This window comes from Diadema antillarum, unplaced genomic scaffold, assembly GCF_040938485.1.
Source record: "Diadema antillarum isolate AM-2024a unplaced genomic scaffold, OU_Dant_1.0 seq00000239_RagTag, whole genome shotgun sequence".
Taxonomy (NCBI): domain Eukaryota; kingdom Metazoa; phylum Echinodermata; class Echinoidea; order Diadematoida; family Diadematidae; genus Diadema; species Diadema antillarum.
In genome coordinates, this window is record NW_027271286.1 from 668,224 (window position 1) to 674,657 (window position 6,434).

Consider the following 6,434-nt stretch of genomic DNA (forward strand, 5'->3'; position numbering starts at 1 on the left):
TTTTCCGTTTCCGTCTCTGACACACAACACAGATACGGGCGCTAATAAAACTAGAACAAACCCTCCTTTATAGAGTAACTAGAAATGTCGCTATGGCGACTGTTATGCCTCCGCCATAATGCATGATTCTCCTAATAGGTCTAGATAGTACATGTGGACAATGTGTGATTACATTTTCACAAAACTGGCAAAATATTGAAATGACAAGTTTGTCACAAATGTGTTGAATGTTCACCTTCCTTGACCTTGGTTTATTTGGATGAATAGGAGAGCATGTATTTAGGGATTTAAGGACTTTAACTTGACTTTGACCCATTCATACATTTATGCATTGAGTAATTTTCATGGTACCGGTATGGAGAAAAAGTGCAATTTCTGTACTGAATAGTAAATTGTTACCATGTTCATCTGGCCTTTGACCCTAAAATTCATAAGATAATCACTTTCAGGTAGAACATGCATAGATATGCAGTAAGTTTCACGATAAATTGAGCCACTTCCGAGATATGGAGGAAAAAGTTAGTTCAGCACTTTCACTTGATCTTTGACCTTTTGACCTTTGAGGCAATAAAAAAGAAAAAGAAAAAAAAAACTCTCCAGAGAATTTCTATGAGGTTACACATGCATACACCAAGTGTAAAAAAAAAATACTAATCCTGCTGGCATTGCATGAACATGAGGGAAATAGTAAAATTTTGAAGTGTTGCACTTGACCTTTGACCCCTGACCTTTGACCCCATGAACCCTACATTCTCTAGATAATCACTGCCAGTCAGTACATGTATATATACTATGTTCCATGAAGATACCTTGAACAATTTTCCAATTTACAGAGAAAAAAAAGAAGTTTTAATACTTTTACTCGACCTTTTGACCTTTGACCTTCGACCTCATGACCCAAACTTTCACCAGAGAATCTAAATTGGGTAATACATGCATACACTAAGTTTCAAGAAAATATCTTCAGGCATTGCATAGATATGGTGGAAATAGTGAAATTTTATGTATTTGACCTTGACCTTTTGACCTTTGACCTTGAGCACGTGCACCCAAAAGTTGATAGGCACAACTTCACCCCCTAATACACATACATGCCAAGTTTCATTAGGATACCTCAACAGCTTTTGATAGTTACCTTGTCCACAAAATTCATTACGGACGGACGGAAAGACGGACGGACGGACGGAAGGACGGACGGACGGACGGACGGACGGAAGGACGGACGGACGGACGGACGGACAACCCGAAAACATAATGCCTCCGGCACCACTCCGTGGCGGAGGCATAAAAACGATTAAGAACGGAAGAGCATTCATGACCTCATCACTTGACAATACACGGAACAAGTATTCTTATTTCAATCAAAGTAATTCATTTAACTGCAGTACAATTGCATTTTGTCGTTACGGTGTTTAATAGCTACCATTGTATGACGTACTAGTATGTTTAGTATAGTATGTATAGTATGTGTAGTATGTGTACGTATGTGTAGTATGTGTCTGTATGTATAGTATGTGTACGTATATAGGACTATTGTTTGTTGGTTTATTGTCTTATTATTTTCTGTGATACTGTTGTAACGTGACACAATATGTACTCTGTTCTATAGCGCCTTGAGTATCTTTTTTAGGTAGAAATGTGCGCTTTATAAGAGTCTCACTATTATTATTATTATTATCATTATTGTTTAGAATTCCACACCTTGCAGCCTATCAATGCCTATAAATTCACCATTAGCCTGTCACTGTGGAAAGGGGCCTGGCAGGGGTGAAAAATGCAACCAAGTGGCATCAACTCACGGCATTCGCTCTAGCGCGTATTAAAATTCAACATGATGCATCATAACAAGTGCTCTGTTTGTCTCGAATAATAAGCCTGTTATATACAAACAGAAGTCATGATACAATTCTAAAGGCTAAACGCGCGCTGGCCTCATTTATAACAACTGAACTCTATCTCTAGAATGTTTTCTCCTCACCTTGTTGTGCTTGATATACCAGAGAAGGATACATGTACCTATGCTGGCAGTGCTTAGGTAACCATAATGCAAAAGGCAAGGCCCTCTGAGGTTAATGTGTACATCCAATAACACATGAAGGTCATATCAATTGTTGTCACAATACAAATGCTTTGCGCTGAACACAACTTAATCCTAATTGAAAAACAGGGTCGTTACGTTCTTCTGAGTGTGTTTGGTTCTTTTCTGTGCATTGCAAGAAGTTATCTATTCACACGGGATTGGTTTATTGGTTTATTGCCACTTGGTCTACTATCAGATGGTCTACTTCCCAGTTCGTCTAACATTACTACGGCTAAACTCACTTTCAATTTTGTTTAATGCCCGTTTGGTCTACTTCTCACTTGGTGTAATGCCCAGTTTGGATACTTTCATCTAATGACCAGATGGTCGAATTGTAGGTTTGTCGCCACGGACTCCTTCTCATCTTGTCTAATAAACTTGGGGTATTAGACGAGGCGGGCATACCCCATCTGGAAATGGACCAATTGTTAAAGAGGCTAAGTGGCAATTCTACTAGATGGTCATTAGACAAACTGGATGTAGACGAAACAGGATTAGACCATGTGGGTTGAGACCAAATGGCTATTAGTTACTTTGACAAGGAAAGACAAGACGGCATGATAACATTTTGGAGCTAGAACGGAAGCTCTATAAGAATAAACAACACCCTCACAGACGCTCTTTTGATTCGAACCCATGCAAGCCACAACTATTCGACTGAACGACATATACGCCACTGTCTGAGCCCATCGCCGTCCGCAGATCGAGATCCCTTGTGTAGCTTATCACTACAATAACCAATTTTCTTGTAATGATATTATGATTTCATTAACATCCCAACAATTCGATGTTATGATTCGAATGTTATTCATGGGTTTATTGTTGTTTTATATCATATTTCGTATAAAGATAAAACCCGTAGTGACGTCAATGTCCCGAATGCGAGCGACTTCATTATTGATGTGCAAATGTACTAAGATAACATACTATTCATTACTTAGCTAATCTCTACAACTTAAGAGTTCATCGTCAATCATTTAATTCGTCAATCATTTAATTCATCATTGTGTATTTCTTTTATACATTATCTTATTTGTACAAACTTTGCTCAGCTGCTCGAGCTCTGAAGCACCTCAATTCCCTCTTTCGATCCCGATGTTCAGCGTGTTGGCTTTTCCTTTCATGTTTCCTTTTCTTCCTTTCCTTTCTTTCCATTATTCTTTTGTGCTTTATTACTTTCAATGGTATACCATTCTGTCAAGTCATGTAATGTCGTGTGTTTCTCCTGTCTTGTTCTGTCCTGTTTTGTTCTATCCTGTCTTTGTAAACAAATATGTTCACATGAAGAATCCTTTAAGTGGTCCACAATTTACAAGCATGCTTTTCAGTGGACCTCTCAATTCTTTCTTTTTTTTCCCCAGACATAACTTTGTATTTTGCCGGGATGCATGTATAATTTTGTATTTGTTAACTATTATCTACCATGTAAAGTCAAATACATGCCTATGTTATATCTTCTGATTCAATCTGTGTTAAGTTTGCCGAAAAAGAGAGAAAGAATGAAAATTTAATAAATGAAATGAAATGAAATGAAATGTATTATAGGTCTGAAATTCTACTTTCTGGTTTGTCCAACGGTTTGAGGGACTTAAAGGGGAAATCCAGCCCAAATATAAGTAGATCTGATAAGAAAGAGTAAAATATTACGAATTCAACGGTATAATTTTGATCGAAATCAGATGAAAGATAAGGAAGTTATGATATTTTGAAGTTTCGCTATTTTTATTTGGGGGGGGGGGGAACAGTTCTTGAACAGTCAATATGAATATGCAAATGGCAAAGAGAGCATATCATTTCCCCACAACTTACCATAATAGTTTGGACATAAAATTGTGAAATTTCCATTTTTTCATTTAAACGCAATTATGCCCAAGGCTCAAATCCTCGTATATCTAGCTGGTCACTATTCTGAAGTTATTCAAAAAGGAATAACGTCATGTTTCAGACTTCAATGACAGAAACATTGAATTTTTGTCACTTTTTTTGTAACAATCAATGGAAAATTGTGAGGGTATAACATGGTTAGCTCACTCATTTGCATATTCATATCCACTGTACAAGAACTGTTTTGCAGAAATTAGCAAAACTTCAAAATGTCATAACTTCCTTGTTTTTCATCCAATTTCAGTCAAATATTTACAATTGAACTCGTAAGATTTTACTCTTTTCTATCAGACTAACCTATATTTGGACTGCATTTCCTCTTTAAAGGCCTACTGAGACAGTTCCTGAGTTTTATATAGATGTTGTTTTTCTGTAATCTGATCATGTGAAGTGTTCATTCGTAAGCAGTAGTCATTTTCGGATTTCTGTAGTGTTCATTCGTAAGCAGTAGTCATTTTCGGATTTCTGTAGTGTTTCGTTGATTACCTGGGATGGCAGTTTTCATGATTTGGGATATTAATTGTCTGCGTTTTGCGTACTTTCACCCCCCCCCTCTAAAAAAAATAGATAGATAAATAAATAAATAAATGAAATGGGGTGGCGTATTAAGAGGCCGGCGAGATCAGGTTCAACACCACCAATGTATTCCTCAATTGACAATAGAGTAGGTTACATTAGAAGTAAATGTTCCAAATTACAATTAATTCGTGTGAATACATATCTTGTGGGCCCTACCTGCTGTTAAATTCACAGCTGTCATCACGACATGTGTTGAAAATGATATACATTCATATTCAGATCAAAATGTACACTTTGATGCAATAGGATTTAGATTATGAATGAAGATTTTATAAATACTCTTGGTTTTTCATATACCAATTAAATTAGATACATAGAAATACTACACACTCGTACACACACAGAAACACATCACCAACAAAAGCACACACACCCAAATACACACGTGAATAATACATGTGTATAATGGAGTCCAAACATTATACAAGCCACAGATAGCACGAATGACCTTGAAAACAAGCTATGTATGGGGGTTACACATTATCATCCTAAAGTCCTTGTCTTTGTGTACAATAACTGCACTGTACACAATAATATATGGACCGCTAACCATGCGCGAGTCCATTAGGAATATTACATTTAGCGGATGGTGGAAAGAATCATGTAGGGAAGAGGAGTGCAATGATGTCAGTGCTGAATTTGTAATGATAGAGTTGGCATAAAATAATGCATGCACGCGCCTTGGCGTGAGTCCCCCTACCTAATTCCCTTATTCAAAAAATGCTCTGCTCCAGTCAAAGAGATTTTCTCCAGAGGAGAAAAATCTCTTAGGCTCCAGTCTTGTAAAATCCCAAAAGGGCCTCCCTACAGATTTACGATGATGGTTGTAGTAATGGTGATAGCGAAGATGATCATGAGGATGATGACGATAACGAAAATATTTCGTTGATAGTAATGTTGTTTATTGTATGGCGCGCCCATTGAGGGCGACAAAACAGACTGATGCACCCGGGCTTGAACTGGATAATTACCGCTCTCAACGGTGTTTATTCAAGCTGAAAAATATAAATGAAAGCATCCTTGGTAATGCAATTCAACGCTCTAATTACAGATGAATGTAACTGTAACCATGTCGAATACACATACACATGTAGTATACTGCATGTGTGTCTTAATATACACTTCATAGGGAGCCTGTACTCAATGCATAGTGCATTCTTGCACTTATGAACACAACTTTTGTCACTTTAACTTTGTTCAACATATTTATATGTTACTACAGTATTTTCTGCATAAATGAATAAATACAGCAACAGCGCTGTTCAAACCCTACTACGCTATGGTGAATCGAGTCATCCTTTCTTGTATCTATAAGTGTGGTGTGTTAAATCTTTTCACACATTCTTCATGCAATAATTCGTCTTTATACCATATTTTGCCACTTGTACATTAAAGACTAAAGGAGTAATTATATGCATGCCATAGACATGTGTGGCATTATAACACAAGTTTTGGGTTTAAGTATTATCCATAGAAACCCGATACAATTTTGGGCAAAACAGTATAACAAGAATAACGATTGGCATCGCTGTTGTAACGATTTACCTACACCGTATGGGTACAGTGTACATCATAAACCAATGAGCAGCAAAGACTTTACATCTGCACGTGAATTATCTTATGCTTTGCCTCGAATATCTGAATAAATTATACGCCTGAAGTCCAATCATTTACGGGACTAAACCTTATAAACCTCCCAATATCAATTTGGCAACCACATATCATGCATTGCAATCAATAGTCTGATTGGGAATATAATCCACGACTTTTGGATCAAATGTGCACTAATATTCTACATATACCTCTTATGCACGTACATGTACTAATTTCACACTGTGCATGAATTAGCTAAGTTACTCACTCCAATGTGTGTCATGAAACCGCACATACA